Source organism: Bemisia tabaci, chromosome 9 (genome assembly GCF_918797505.1).
Source record: "Bemisia tabaci chromosome 9, PGI_BMITA_v3".
NCBI classification, from domain to species: domain Eukaryota; kingdom Metazoa; phylum Arthropoda; class Insecta; order Hemiptera; family Aleyrodidae; genus Bemisia; species Bemisia tabaci.
In genome coordinates, this window is record NC_092801.1 from 33,290,428 (window position 1) to 33,305,286 (window position 14,859).

Consider the following 14,859-nt stretch of genomic DNA (forward strand, 5'->3'; position numbering starts at 1 on the left):
GTTAATAATATACAAATTTTGAGAGTTTCTCAAGTTTTGACTCATTAATTTTTTCCATTGTATCACCAGAAGTTATAATCCATCCAGGACGAAAAATGTGGAGACTATATCTTTTGACGAGCTCGTTTCCACACCACCTTGGGAGAGCCCGATCAGATCAGGTACTGCTCCCGGAGGTAGAGCTTCCGGCGCGTTTTTTTTAACGTGGTATCGCCAAGAGCCCTAATCCACGGGGGATGGGAGAGGGGAGAGGATAGGGAGAGGGGAGAGGATAGGGAGAGGGGAGAGGATAGGGAGAGGGAAGAGGAGAGGAAGAGAGGAGAGGAAAGGAAACACTTACCGACGCTGCCGTAGCTCCATCTCTAACTGCTCCGTGCCGTTTTTGATACTGCTAAAAAACAGCTGTGCCCTCAGAGGACGGAAGTAGTGCCCTCCGCTGTTAACTGATTAACGAATCTAATCGATATCTTACCTTCGGTAGCGGCAACCAGCATCCAGCAGCAGCAGCACCTGAAACAGAGAATAAAAAAAGAAAAAAAAAAGAAAAGAAAAGAAAAAAAGCGACGATCCCGGTACGCAGCAGCACCTGAAACAGAGAATAAAAAAAGAAAAAAAAAGAAAAGAAAAGAAAAAAAATCCGACGATCCCGGTACGACGGTGTCCGACGATCCTGGAACGACGGTGTCCAGCAGCAGCAGGCAGCCCCAACCCTGGCTTCCCCCGTATCCTTCCCCACCTCCTCCCTTTTTTTTTTTTTTTTTTTTCTGTTCGTGGTTGCTGAGATCCTCCGGGGCGCAACGCCCCGGAGCCGCCGTCGCCGGCAGGGGCGCCCGCCGGGACCCCATAAGGGTCCGCTGGGCGCCCCCACCCCCGACCCCCCGCGAGGGGGGTCAAAAGCCCCCCCTTGCGGGGGGGCAAAGTGACCCCCCTCGCAGGGGGTCGGGGGCAGGGGACGCCCAACGGACCCACGGGGTCCCGGCGGGCGCCCCTGCCGGCGACGGCAGACCCCGGGACGTAACGCCCCGGAGGATCTCAGCAAGCCAGTCGCAGAAGAAGAAAAAAAAAAAAAAAACCCTACTCCTCCCCCCGTGATCCTATTCCGCGGCCCCTCCCCCCTTGGGAACCCTACTCCGCGATCCTACATGAATCCCACGGACCCCCCTCTCCCCGGGAAACCCCCCTTGGGAAATCCTACTCCGCGACCCCGCAAAGAACCCCACGGACCCCCCTTTCCCCGGGAGCCTCCCCCTGGGAAACCTTACTCCGCGATCCTTCCCAACCCCACGAACCCCCCTTTCCCCGGGCACCTCCTCCCTTAGCGAGCCACCTCCCTCCCCCCGAGCCCGTTTCTTCAGCCGCTTCTTCTGAAACAAACGAAAACATCAAGAATTATTAGTATGATTTGCAACAAGGGAACAAGACTGGACTGGTAGTGGACTTCTAATTGGACTACATTTTGCAATTTGGAACTATTAATTCTAGCCCGGTTTAAAAACAACGTATGTGCCATTAGTTTTCCTATGCACATAAGTGCTTTTCCAGTAGAGTCAGAATTTATCGTTCCGAATTGCAAAATGCAGTCCAATTGCTAGGCCCTCATTAAAAGTACTGTTCCATAATCATCCATCAGAGACGTATTTATCCTAGAAGGAACTATGTACATAGGATTCGCATGAAACATTAAAGTTCCTTTTAGCATAAATATGTCCTGTACTCTCTTGTCAAAATTTTTGTCAAGGCATCATGCCATAGTGAAATTTACGTATCATTTTCCCAAATTTTAATTTCAATTGCAGTTACATACCGTCTTTGGACTACATCGTGCAGCATTTGCATCGCAGTTTGCATTCAGTTGTAGTAATTTAACTGCGTAACGCAACAAGGAACTAATTTTTCTGGTTCTTCAAAAAATCGCCCATTTGTGTGTCAAATATGTGGTGCTTATGATATTTCTACAGAGAACCAGAAAGACAATTCCTTTTGCGAAATGTAGTTTAATTACTTTCAGTTGAATGCAATATTGTATGATAGTAATACATGGATCACATTTTGCAATAAGGACACTTCTAGCTCATTTTAGAAACAACATATTTGCCATTGGTTTCCCTATGCAGAGAAGTGCTTTTATGGAAGAGGCAGAGATTGCAAAATGTAATCCACATGAGAACTACATATATACGCAGAACTGGAAGGAAAAGTAAATAATTTTAAACAACTGATGGCATTTAAGTTAAGTGCTGTACAATGAGTTTTAAATATTATTATTTTTATAGATTTTAGAAATGCAATCAATTAAAGATGGATTGAATAATTCGTCAACCAATAACTTTTACTTTTGCTATTTCATACTAATTAAATTTTACACAACAAATACACATTCTGGAGGGCACTACTTCCGTCCTCAACGCGGAACATTTTCTTCGTTTTCTGCAGACCTGAAACAAACTAAGAATGAAAAAAAAGAAATGATTAGTTGGAGCTTAACCTAATTTGAAAATGAAAACTTCAGCGGGAAAATTTGATTGTTTATGCCAAATTATCTTGTCGAATCTGTTACTCTCTACTGCTGTTCCAATACAAAATTCATTACTTATTTGGAATTTAACGTAGTTATTTTATACGTTTGTATTTTTTTTTGCTGTTTGTTCTACGAGCGACTAATTAGTCATTAATGTGCGCTTTTCCAATGCAGAGTGAACTTGAAACTGAAACTGTCCGTTACTTCCTTGCAAATTATGCCAAATTTTCTGTTAATTTTTACAAGATTCAAAATAATTTACGTGCAATGGGTCAGTTGCGCTGGTTACAAAATCGTGTTTTGATGATTGATTTTTGTAGATTAGCAAAGAATAATAAGATCCGTCCAAACAGCAACTTTCTATGTCCAATATTAACCGAGAAATCGCGCTTTGAAAAATTCGGTTTATGACGTCATCCACCGCGGTAGTGACACCCGTGGTTTCTTCCACCTCGCTTAAATCCGAGTTACGTTGAGTAACCAATGCAAAATGTGCATCACACTGACTGATGAAAGCAAGATGGAAGAAACCAAGGGTGTCACTACTGCGGTGGATGACGTCATTAAACGAGTTTGTTTAAAGCGAAATACCTTGGTGATATTGAACGTAGAAAGTTGCTGTTTGGATAGATCTCTTAGCTGAACTACAAGAATCGAGCATCAAAACAGGATTATGTGACCAGCGCAATTGACCCATTCAGTGATCAAAATGCGACTTTTTGATTCTTACAATTAGACTACATATTGCAATGATGAAGAACTGCCAATTCTGCCTCATCTCACAAACAACGAAAGTGCTAATAATTTCCCGATGCAGATAAGTGCTTTTGTGAGCGAGTCGGAATTAGTAGTTCTTAATCACACTATGTAGTCGAATGCAAATGTAGTGGGGAGAGGGACGCTAATTAAAGGTGCAAGGGGGGCTAAATTAAGGAAAGAAAAATAGTATGAGGCGCAAGTGTATGAAATACTAATGAAAGCAAAATGAATCGAAGTAAAGCAGCCTTCAGTGTACTCGTTTCTTGCCGATCTGGAAAAAAAGAGAAAACGAAAGAAAATTAGATTGAGTCATGTAAAGAAGAAGAAAAAATATTAAGGTATAAAAAAATTGCTGTAAAAATTTCACTCTTGAAAGTGATTAGGAAAGTAAGTAAATGAAAGGAAAGTAATTATAAATTAAATTTATCAATTTGAGTCACTAAACATTAAGGTGGAAGGTCCATCAAATGATGGACGCCATATTTTGTGTCAGAACGGCATGCGATGTATCGCATCAATTGGTTCCATTTTTTCAGCTACTCGTCATTTTTCTCCAATTTTGAGATAGCAATTCTGTTATCAGGAGACTAAAGCACTCGCTTCCCAATTTTAACAAAGAAATTCAACGTAATTAAGGCGTGGTTTTTTTAGAGAGAAAACATCGCATTCGATACTGATATCGAAACTGCACTCGAATGTGATATTTTCTCTCTAAAAAAAACCACGCCTTTATTACGTTGAATTTCTTTGTTAAAATTGGTAAGTGAGTGCTTCAGTCTCCTGCGACAACAGAATTGCGATCTCAAAATTGGAGAAAAATGACGAGTAGCTGAAAAAATGGAACCAATTGATGCGATATATCGCATACCGTTCTGACACAAAATATGACGTCCATCGAATCACCTTAAGTTGGGAAGTTATACAAATCAATTGAATTTTTTGTTTTGATGAAGATTTATTAAAAGGATGGTCTGAACTCGTCGAGTTAAAATTAGAACTTGTAAAATCAGTAGTACATTACGCATTGAAAGCAGCCGCTCTGCTTGGACCTATTTCTGTCAAACGGAACGATGTGCAATACGACGTGAGCCCTGTTATGCATGTATTCTTACGGGTCTCAGGGCTCATGTCTTAATGCGCATAGTTTTCGTTCGGCAGAGATACGTCCAATTCAGGAAAATTGCATGAATGAGGAAGAAAAATTACATGAAGCTTTTAAAAGAAAAAAAATCAATTCAGTCGAATGAGTTGAAACCATATTACATGCAGGGAGAGCACTTATACTGTAATAAGTAGCCTCTTGAAAGATCTGAAGAAAAATAGGAATTAAGAAAACAAAGCTAATGAAGATCTAATGTGAATTAAAGTATATATTATGTGCCAAATTTTTTTTGGAGAAAGTATTTTTTCGGTTTCTAGAAAAATCTCAAGTATATCCGGGAAATTGGTGGGTACAAGGTAAAAACCGTAGGTCATTTACGGCCTGGCGCTGGTTGTACTTTAGTTTAGAGGCTCCTAACTATGAGTCTGTTGTCATGTTAAGTTAGTTTAGGTTAGTAGGTTAGGTTAGGTTAGTAAGTTAGGTTAGGTTAGATTAGGTTGGGTTAGGATAACTACTTCCCTGGTTAAAGAGAGAAGCCCCCAAACTAAAGTTTCACCGATAGTTACACAAATAAGAACTTGCCATCAAAACTCCAGCGTTTTGTTGCGGGGAAATCTGTGCAAATTGAAGGAAAACAATTAATATACTATTAACCCACAGAGTATTAAAAAATTGGGGAGAATAATATGAAATATTATTGATTTCATCGATGAAAAAATAAATAAATAAATAAAATACGAGTACCTATACTGCTTAGTGAGGAACTGCAATATGGACTAATTTCTGCCAAACGGAACTATGTGCATCATGACGTGAGCCCCGTCATGCATCTATTCTTATGGGTCTCAGGGCTCATGTCTTAATGCACATGGTTCCGTTTGGCAGAAATACGTCCATATGAAACTGGCACGAACGTGATATAGATCAAGTGAAGTAGGATTTTCCAAAGATTTAAAAAATAGAAAAAATTAAATTTAAAAATTGAAGAAAATTGAAAGTAAAAAATAATAAAATTTAAATGTAAAAAATAAAAATGTGAAAATGTAAAATTTTGAAAGTTTTGTGAACTGATTAAATAATTTAAAAATAGTAAGTATGACTATGATATTATGATGCACTCATGCATAAGATACTTAAATCATGTTGCGATTCCGGTTCATAATTGCGCTGTAGCACTGAAGCACTGAGGTACTGAGGCACTGAAGCACTGAGGCACTGAAGCACTGAATCACTGAAGCACTAAATCACTGAGCACTAACACTGAAGCACTAAATCACTGATGCACTAAATCACTGAAGCACTAAATCACTGAAGCACTGAACCACTGAACCACTACCCTGTATACCCATTGAACCACTCTGCTTACTGATCCACACTGACTGAGTTCTAAGGGTGGGGCTTCCTTTTTATAAGCTCGTGACCTGTTGGTTTGTAGCCACCGTTGCCCCCCCCCCCCCCCCCCTGCGGACCCCTCGCGGTTGGATGAATTTTAGAAACTATTTCTTTGTTTTCGAGTGGCAGGAATCCCGAAATTACGGAACTTTGGGGAGGGGGCATTCCTTCGTAAACATCATTAGCCAGGTGTGTGTAGGGTCTTTTGTTTTATTGAAGTAGAGGGACCTCACATGTCCAAAAAATGAGATGTTGTATAGAAAACATGGGAATCCCTTGTTTTGTTTCTTTAGCGGTCAAGAGACTTCGGGGCTGCGAAAAAGTGAAGAGGGTAACGGGGGGGGGGGGGGGGGGGGAGTAAACAGGAAAAAGAGGACAATAAGAGGTGATTTCGGGGGAAAATCCGTAAACCGTTTGAAAAAGGAGAAAAACACTGAGGTGGAAGAGGGGGGGGGGCAACAAAGAGAAGAAATCTCCACATGAACTGCATTGATATGGAAACAAAAGCGTCTATTAATGTGATGAAAGGAGAAAAATATTATGTAACGGATAGCAGCTTTTTCTTTCAAAACAGCGTCGTCCATTTATGATTTTTCCTCTATTTTAGCCCTTCCTTCTTAGTTGAGGGTTCCGCCCCCTTTTCGCTGCGCAGCCCGACCTCCGAGGCGCTGCGCCTTCTCCGAAAGGCCGCTTCGCGGCCAGCGAAATCGTCAAAATCGCCCGTTGAGGGTTAATGAGCGGTTAATGACTGTTAATTTTCATTGAATGATAAGACGATGTTTCAAAAACAAAAAAAAAACAAACAAACAAAAAATTCCGCCAAACAATATTCCTAATGACTTCCTCCTTACCCTGAATTTTGATTCCTCCTCTGGAATTCGACCTTTCGACCGTCTTACTCTTCTTCTTTACCCCGTCCATAGAGCGTCTTAAAAATGATTTTATTATTTTATTAGAATAAAGAGGATATTTGTAATTTGCCCCCCCTCCCCCACCCCCAGATATGAATTATCTTTTTAGGGGTGATACGGTAAGATTTTCAAATAAGACAGATTTTTTGGATAAGCCCGCTCATAGAGGAGGAACAGGGGATCAAGCTTCTTAGTCTAAAAACTCATGAGTCCTGGCTTTCGATGATCACGCAGGACGCTAGGGCTCATGAATTTTTGGACTTACGCCGCCGTCTAACAGAAACTGATTCAATTTTTGAACGGCTCACCAAATTGAACTTTTCCAAATTCAGTTGAACTTTTTTTTAAATGAAAGATCTCAATAAAGAGATCCATCTGTATGTGTATGTACACGCTTTAAAAGTAGAAAAAACACTTAGTGCGAATTGAAAGCAATTTTTATATTATCTGGAGTTCAAAAAATTCAATTCTGCCATTTTTCGGTATCGCGTAATGATTCTAGTAAAAAAATCTGTTTTCCCTTGGTCTTACACCCCTGTCCATGAAGGGGGGCCTATAACCAAAAAAACTGCCATATCTGAACGTCTATTATGATACCGTGCCACCCCTAAAAATGATGTAGCAATCTAAGACTCTAAGGGAGATGGAGCAATCTCTTCATAGTGTGACAGAATAAACGTCAAAATTCATTATTTTAATCGACGATTCTTTTTGGCAACATGTGATGTGATTTATTTTATGTGACTTGGTTCCTTTTCGCTGAACGCGGTCTAAATAAGACAAACGGAACCAACACAATATGTAAGTGGAGTGCAGGCCAGGACTCGCGTTGATGACGGCGCAGAGATACAACTATTCGTGCTTGATGGATGTCCGTGTTGTATCTGCAAAATTGAAGGCGCGATGGCGCGAGGCGTGAACTAACAATGATTCCCTTCATGATGCCTATGAGGTGTGTCGCTTCGATTCGTAACGGAGCCATTCCTCCGACGGAAAATGATTTTTATTCATTCGTTTGTTTATTAATTTAAGGGCATTCTTATTTCTATGTAAGAATTGTGAAGATCAACGATTCTTCGTTCCTCGTGATAAGTCGCACGCAATTAGTCAAAGAGGCATTTTACCGAATTCCTAGGGCGATAGTTAAATTTTGACTGTTTACGAAAATATTATAAATTGATGGCGACGAGCTCGCGAGAAAAATCAAATAGGTGTGAAAATTTTGAAACATCGCTTTGGAGCTACGTGGTTTCGCACTTTGGCTATGGATATTAGTAGGGGCCGTTTAAGTGTTACATAATACACTCTCGCCGATTTTTACCGCCCCCCCCCCCCGTAACGCCGCAGCCCTCTTTTTGAATTGCGTGACCCTTCCCGTAATTTTACAAAAATCAAGAAAACGCTGAAAAAACAGCTTTAAAAAATTCGGACTTTTTTCAGATTTGGATCGTTGCGTCGACTGGGTCACGTGCCGAAAAGATTCGTTTGGGAAGGGCGGGATTTTCAATTGTTTGCACTTTTTTTTCAAAGTTTTTTCTCCCGGAGTTGGATTTTTTACGTATAACGTTGGCTTGAGTCCCCTCCCTTCCTTGTAAGTAACGCACCGTAACGCTGGCTCCAACCAACCCCCCCCCCCCCCAGTGCGTTACATAATACTTGAACAAACAGCTGAACAATTCTTGAACTGTACCCTCATTTGGACTGCATATTGCAACTTGGAACTATATATTCTGGCTCTTCTAGGAAAACACTTATGTGCATAGGGAAACTAATGGCACATACGTTGTTTTTAAACCGGGCTAGAATTTATAGTTCCAAATTGCAAAATGCAGTCCATTTGGAGTAAAAGTTGATTCTATTCCTGGCCGTTTAAATCAATTGAAATTTACAATTCATCGGTCGGTAGTTCATTTCGGTAAATGTTCAGAAATCTGTGGAGTTAATCATAGATGTATACCTATTCTGCCGTGCTAAGGAAGAGCGCCGCATGAACATTCGAGAGTTGCCAAATTTCCCGTGATGAAACATACATTTTTGTCAAAATTCATGCATATTTTTCCTTGAAATTTTCATACATTTTAGATTCAATCGCGAACAATATTGTCTGAAAATTTTGAAAATATTCGAAATTTTCCCAGTGAATTCCATTTTCATTGAAGGAAATATGACAATGTCTGAAGGCTCATACGGCGTTCTTCCCTAGCACGGCAGTATTATAGTCGAAGTTGTTTTAAGCCAGAGCATTGCAGCTTTTTAGCTGTATTTTTTCAGCGCGTAACAGACCCATTTCACTGACGGGAAAATGATTTTGTTGCAGGGTGACAAGAAGAGTCCTGATCGGGCGGTTCGCGAGGCGTTCCGCGGGCCCCCTCCACCCCCCTCATCCCCCCCCCCGTTGGCGGGGCTAAGCTCTGAGCAGGAAAAGGAGCCATGCTGGGAGGATGCAGTGAATAGATGGGAGTGAACTCGGACGAAAACTAGGTCACGGGAGTACGCGCGTCGCCCCCCGGTCCCCCCGCCCGCCCCCCGGAGGGTTGAGACGGGGTTGTCGCTCCGGCCAAGGGTTCAACCTCTCCACGTGAACGCAGCGACCGAAGGTGAGTTCCCCTCCCAGTTTCCGCTTCCGGCTTCTCCAAGAGGGTCGTCCGCGGATTTTTATTTAATTTTTCTATTTGTTTTCCTTTTTGAGGGGGGGGGGGGGTCACGGGTGTATGCGTGGTTATTTTTCTTTTCCGGCAAACAAGAAATCAAAATTCTGAAATAAAGAAAAACACTCTCTCGGATGGATCGCATTTACCAAAAAGGAACCAGCGTGATAACGATGTTGTCAAAACGTTGCTTCTTCATAATGGAGATGTTGCACGTGTGAGGAATTTGCGATTTGACTGTTGATTCTTATGTAAAAGTTCGCGAGAAACACGATGGTGCCTCTGGTTTTTTCTGAATTCAACTCCCAAGCTCAAAAAAAAAGCTCTCAAGTTGAGGCCAAAATGGAGGGGATATCCCACGCTATCCTGAGAGTCTAAATCTACATCAAGACAAACTCTCCATGCAAAGATAGGGAGCATATACATTGACAGGGCTGCCACTTTATTTGGAGACTCCAAAACTGAAAACACGGCATCACTGCTAATGTAATTGCTCCCTATCTTTACATGGAGAGTTTCTCTTGATGTAGAGGTGGACTCTCAGGATAGCGTGGGATATTCCCTCCATTTTGGTCTCAACTTAAGAGCTTTTTTGAGTTCGGGAGTTAATTTCAGAGAGCACCAGTGGCACCATCGTGTTTCTTGCAAACTTTTACTTAGAATCCAAAGTCGAATCGCAAATCCCTCACAAATGCAACATCTCCATTCTCTTTTGTGAATCTGAAAGGTGAATGACCTCCGCATCATGTCTTTAAACCAGTCAGTGGGTCACAGGGTGAAAGTACCTGAGTGTAGGGGACATTGACCTTTCTACCTGCAACCGATACCAACATGTGGGCTGTTTGTTACTATTGACCTGTTGATTGAAAAAATGGTCAGTGGGTCACCGCAATAATCATATAACTTTTCTTCCGAAGAGAAACTGAAAGGGAAATGGTCTGTGGGTCACTGGGTCAGTCCCACCCGATAGGTCTCTCACAAAATATGAATTGGACCACATTTTGTAATCAGAAACTTCAATTTCTGGCTCATTTCAGAAACAACATCCGCGCAATTATTTTGCCTACGCCAGATAGGTGTTTTTATGCATGACCCATAAATTGCAGTTCCTTATTGCAATAAAATGCAGCCCAATTAATCTGCCGTGCTGAGGAAGAACGCCGTGTGATAGTTCGAGAGTTGCCAAATTTCCCTTGATGAAATATGTATTTATGACAACATTCATGCATACCTGCTCCGTGAGCAACAACATAAAATATAAAAATTCTATAAAATGATCTTGAAAATATAACTATTATTATGACAGTAATTGTTATGTTCGTTCTAGATCAGTTTATAACTGACTTAAATGGATGACCTAACTGACTTGATGGAAATCCCCTCCATTTTGGCCTCAACTTGAGAGCTTTTTTGAACTTGGGAGTTGATTTCAGAGAGAACCAGTGGCACCATCGTTTTTCTCGCGAACTTTTACGTAAAAATCAAAAGTCAAATCGCAAATTCCGCACACACGCAACATCTCCATTATCTAGTAAATTTCCCAGAATAACAAATAGTTTTTTCTTCCCACCAAACAGTTGTTAATTTTAAAGAAAAATAAGAGTGTAAATTTTAATACTGCATACTTGTCGTGTATTTATTGAAAGAAAAATGGAAGTTGTAAGACTTTGGAATACTGAAATCGCGCTGGTTCCTTTTTGCTGATTGCGATGCAGATTATCCCTCGTGTTAAGCCGAACCTTCTTCATGGTGTACCTCATCTGATGGTCCATTGCTTAATTTTTTGGTCGTCAGTCATCATTCGGCGTATCTACGGGCTGATTATTGAAATTGATAGACAAAGCTATAAACCAAGGAGACAAAGAGAAAATAGAGCTATCCTATTTGTTGAAACGAGTGGTTGTCATAAACTAAGGGAGAAAATACAAATATGATTGACTGACTTTAGGGTCTCTCTGAGGAAGCCGTTAGTTGTTCTATTACTTACCTCCTCTGTCCATTGTAACTACCCGCTTTCACCGACAAAATTGCCCTATTTTCCCTTTGTCTTCTTTGTCTATCGCTTTCTCTATCAAATTCAACAATCAGCCCGCTGCGTATTAACTTCTAAAAGTATCTTTTACGCAATACAGTTGATAGCAACGCGGGGTCTTATATATAAATATTTTCTCAGTTTAAGTCCTTCAAAATAGAAGCTCTAAATGGGACGCTCTATCGAAATTCGCACTACTTCATTGTGTATCGCTTCATTTTGAGCTGTTATTTTAATCATACAGATATGAATTTGCTCTGCCGGGCTAAGAAAAAACGCTGCAAAGCCTTGAGATAATTTCAAATTTTGTTGATAAAAACATGAATTTTTCAGGAAACCTGCAAACATTTTTCTTTCAATTTTTCAGAGAATGGTGTTCACAATTAAATCAACAGAATCTGAGAATTTCAAGGATAAATATTCATAATGTGTATAGAAATTGAATCTTTTACTCGGCGAAAAGTGGCGATTTTTGAATACCCATTCGGCATCTTTCCTCAACACAGCTTTGCCCTGCCGTGCTAAGGAAAAACGCCGAATGAACCTTCGGGCGTTGCCAAATTTCTTTTGATTAAATATGAATTTCTCAGTAGACTTATCGATATTTTCCCTTCACTTTTTCATGTAATTTTGCTTGTAATTCCTTCTCAAGTTCCTGAAAGTATCAAGGATAAAAATTGATGTGTTTCCACAAAAATAAACATTTTATGGGACGAAATTTGGCAACCCTCGAATGTTCATACAGCGTTTTTCTTTAGCACGGCAGTGCTGGCCCACTAACATCGATTGAATGAAAATCGATGAAGTCACCCACGCTGAAGACGAATTTTGAAAGTCCTCAAAACATGAATAAATGCTGGAATTTCCTCAATTTTCTTCGCGGAAACCACGCTTCCTCTCGGTTTAATTAATGATGCCACAGAATGTCGGTGCTCGAAATAGAACAGCGCCTTCGCCTCGGCGTTCTATAGTTTCATGGAACAGAAAGGTATTGAGTGGAAGATGCCGGAGAAGCCTCCGAAAGTGACTTTAGAAAGAGAATTATTTGATTTTCACATTTCTCCCGCGGATTTTGCGAATTCGGGGCTTCTGCGAGACGAGGCGTGACGTGTGGATGTCTCGCGATGGAACGGAAAAGGATGAATTTCAGCAGGGACGCTTTTCAGGAATTTTTTCGTCAGGGTGATTCGATGGACGCCATATTTTGTGTCAGAGCCGCATGCGATACATCGCATCAATTGGTTCCATTTTTTCAGCTACTCGTCATTTTTCTCCAATTTTGAGATCACAATTCTGTTGTCAGGAGACTAGAGCACTCGCTTACCAATTTTAACAAGGGGATTCAACGTAATGAAGGCGTGGTTTTTTTGGAGAGAAAACATCGCATTCGATACTTATATCAAAACTTCACTCGAATGCGATATTTTCTCTCTGCGCAACGCATCTCACTGTGCGCGCAGGACAAGCCAAAACGCCTTCAATTTTTGCGTATGCAACGCGGACAACTCCGGAACACGAATAGTCGTATCCAGGCGCTATATCCTACGTTCGTTGTTATGCCTCCTGTTTCTACGAATCAGGTATTGTAGGTTAATGACCTGTTTTGCCATGAGTGTAAATATTGGTCAGTGGGTTAATTTATCAATATCAATGACCGGATCAATTGATCAATGATTTGATTGTATCAATTGATCGGATCAATGACCTTACCCTCCTTGGTTTGAAAGATCGACATGTCATTATGTCAGCTGAATTTAAGGGTCACTGGGAAGGGTCTCGATTTATACTTTTGTGTGACTCAAGTAGGTCAGTGAGTCAAAGCAAGTACGAACGCTTTCAAAAGAATGAAAGTGAAGGCAAATGACGTAATGCGCTTTAATTTCAAAATTTGCCGCTGAATGAGAATGATTTAAAAAGAATGAAAGTGAAGGTGAATGAATTAGTTTTAACAATTGGTCACTGTGTAACTGGCTGAACTAAAGGTTAACGACCTGCCTTATCAGTGTAAAAAATTGGCAAGTAGGTTATTGTATCAAAATTGACGCCAGAGTCATTTAAGGATCAATGACCTTTCAATCTTTGGTTTGAAACGAGTTAACAGTGATTCGATGGCCGCCATATTTTGTGTCAGAACGGCATGCGATATATCGCATCGATTAGTTCCATTTTTTCAACTACTCGTCATTTTTCTCGAGTTTTGAGATCGCAATTCTTTTGTCAGTACACTAAAGAATTCACTTGCCAATTTTGACAAACAAATTCAACGGACTAAAGGCGTGGTTTTTCAGAGGAAAAATATCGCATTCGAGTGCAGTTTCGATATCAGTATCGAGAGTTATATTTTCTCTCTAAAAAAAACCGCGCATTTATTACATTGAATTTGATTGATTCGATTGAACGATTTGATTTGAACGATTCGAAAATGGGAGGTTCGGAAACCAACTCTTGAAAGAAATATCAACAAGTATTTTTAATACAGAGCAAATGGAAGTTATATTTTACAAAAATTATATTCTTCGTATTTTTTTCTGAACCAATATTATTTGTAAACACATTCATCTTTACATCAATTTAGGAGTCGATTTCCTGACTTCCCGTTGTGTAATCCGTTTTCACCATGATTTTTTGAAGAGAAACTATCGTCACCTTCCGGCCAAAGTATCAAAAGCGCCAAGCGGCGTTTCAAAATTTCCGTCGCAATTTTATTTTTTACAGAGAAATTGTTGGTGGAATCTGTTTGAAAATGTCACTGAATTTTATCAACAGCACAAAGAAAATTCAGTGAACTTTTCGGACAGCTTCGGTGAACGATTTCTCTGTGAGAAAATTAAATGGCGGCGGAAATTTTGAAACGTCGCATGACGCTCGTATTACTTTGGCCGGGCGATGACGAGATAATAGCAAGTATTTTTCATACAGAGCCTGTAAATATCAATTAGATTATACAAACTGATTTTATTCGTACTTCTTTCATTTAACCAATATTATTTGTCAACATTTTCATCTTTACAACAATTTAGGAGTTGATTCCCTCGTTGATTACCTAACCGTTGTGGGTTCCGTTTTCTTTATGATTTTTTGAAGAGAAAATATGTTGCGCAGCGCTTCGACGCATACCTTGTCTAGTGGCTCTGTTTGAAAGAAAAATAATTACATAGAATGAAAACTTATAATAGATTTTTCGTGGTATTGTGTAGAGCATGTAGGTAAAGACAAAGTGGATGATAAAATCGACGCTTCATTTCCACTTCAAAGAAATCGGTAAGATAGGAGATGGAAGAATATTGAAATTGACGGCACCATAAAACCAGACTTGATTTAATTACGCGAGACGTAGTGGAAATTCGCATCCTCTCGTGTACCTCATTACAGGAGGAAGGCACGGGGTTTTTCATAACTTCCGATCTAGAATTCTAGATGCATCACGGCATTCACGGCTGCTTTGATGTCGTTTCTCGCTCACGTATTGATCTTCGCGTGTCGGCAGGAAGTTACTT

The 14,859-nt window shown here is 40.4% G+C and overlaps 1 protein-coding gene across 1 annotated transcript in view; it reads left to right on the forward strand.

Annotated features, from left to right (window-relative positions):
- LOC109030423 (uncharacterized) overlaps nt 1-14,859 on the forward strand; it is a 167,354-nt gene that overhangs the window by 2,145 nt on the left and 150,350 nt on the right. The window contains exon 2 of the mRNA XM_072304207.1: nt 9,000-9,279. The gene's annotated coding sequence lies outside the window, so the exon portion shown is untranslated. The remainder of the gene's footprint in view (nt 1-8,999; nt 9,280-14,859) is intronic.